The sequence below is a fragment of the Penaeus monodon genome, chromosome 21, assembly GCF_015228065.2.
Source record: "Penaeus monodon isolate SGIC_2016 chromosome 21, NSTDA_Pmon_1, whole genome shotgun sequence".
NCBI lineage: Eukaryota > Metazoa > Arthropoda > Malacostraca > Decapoda > Penaeidae > Penaeus > Penaeus monodon.
The window spans coordinates 10,944,956-10,945,330 of NC_051406.1; positions in this window are offsets into that span (position 1 = coordinate 10,944,956).

Here is a 375-nt window from a genome sequence, read left to right on the forward strand (position 1 = left end):
GCAGCCCCTTCAGTTGCAATGTCCCACTGATTAATCAATTGATCAATATACATATGTATGAAAGTGAAAACGAGTCAAATAGACATATAAAAATAAATAATGATAGATATTAGAGAGCAGAGAGAAACTTGAGAAAGCGGAATGATTGTCGCCGGTTTGCGTTAAAAAGAGGCTGGTGGGTTGGGGTGTTAGGGCAGTAGTTCCCAAAAATTTCCAGGCTGGCGTCAGTTGGATTCCATATGGATCCCCCCACCCCCCCCATACGCACATGCTAACACCTTTTTATTTTTTATGGTATGCTTCAAATTGAAATTGATCAAGCACAAATAAAACCTAATTTAGTAAACCAATTTATTTAGCAGTTTTATTTGTGGT